The sequence below is a fragment of the Buceros rhinoceros genome, unplaced genomic scaffold, assembly GCF_000710305.1.
Source record: "Buceros rhinoceros silvestris isolate BGI_N320 unplaced genomic scaffold, ASM71030v1 scaffold26185, whole genome shotgun sequence".
Lineage (NCBI taxonomy): Eukaryota > Metazoa > Chordata > Aves > Bucerotiformes > Bucerotidae > Buceros > Buceros rhinoceros.
Window position 1 is genome coordinate 3464 of NW_010414953.1, and position 706 is coordinate 4169.

Here is a 706-nt window from a genome sequence, read left to right on the forward strand (position 1 = left end):
GTAAACCAGCCGAGTGCAGCAGCAGGACGGAGTTTTGCCATAGCCTTGGCCAAAGAGTCGCAGGATGCCGCAGCTGAGGCAAAGGCACTGTCGGAAACGTGCCCAGAGTCCCGCGCACCGCCCCGAGCTGCCGCCCCGTGTGCGCGCTAACCCACTTTCGGCAGGAAAATGGGGCAAAAAGAAAGCGGCTTAACCGGCTTTGGGCGAGCACCGACGGGGCTGGGGAAAGACACGGGGGTGAGGAGCTGTGGGGTGACGGGCACTGGGGTCAGATGGTCTATCTGTGGGTGCTCGGGGGTTTTGTCCCCAGCACAGACCATTCCTGGCACTCCCAGTTAAAATTTTAGGGCTTTGTTAGTAGGGACGCCCAGCGTTTTAATGCACCCCCTTGAAGCTGATCCAACCCCAGGCTCTCCCCACCCTCCCCCTGCAGCGTCCAGAGCCGTCAGCTATTTCCAAGCCCCTTCTCCTCCTACGTCCCTTCCCATCTGTGCCCTCCGCGGCAGCCAGATCCCAATCCCAGTCGTACCACGTAAAAGTGGTGAGGTTAAGCCCTGCGAAGGCTAATCCACGGAGCCTGCGAACCGCCCGGGAAGGAAAAGCAGCTTTCTGCCCCAAAGCGACGTCGTGCTGAGAGCTGCCTGCCCTGCCCGGGGCCTGAGCCCCGTTCCCGGGGAGCTGGGAGGAATCAGCCACGTCTCCCGAA

General features: G+C 61.8%; 1 protein-coding gene across 1 annotated transcript in view; it reads left to right on the top strand.

Moving 5' to 3' along the window:
- Window positions 1-706, top strand: part of SLC4A5 (solute carrier family 4 (sodium bicarbonate cotransporter), member 5) — a gene marked incomplete at its 3' end in the record, with an annotated part of 15025 nt that overhangs the window by 1444 nt on the left and 12875 nt on the right. The window lies entirely within an intron of this gene.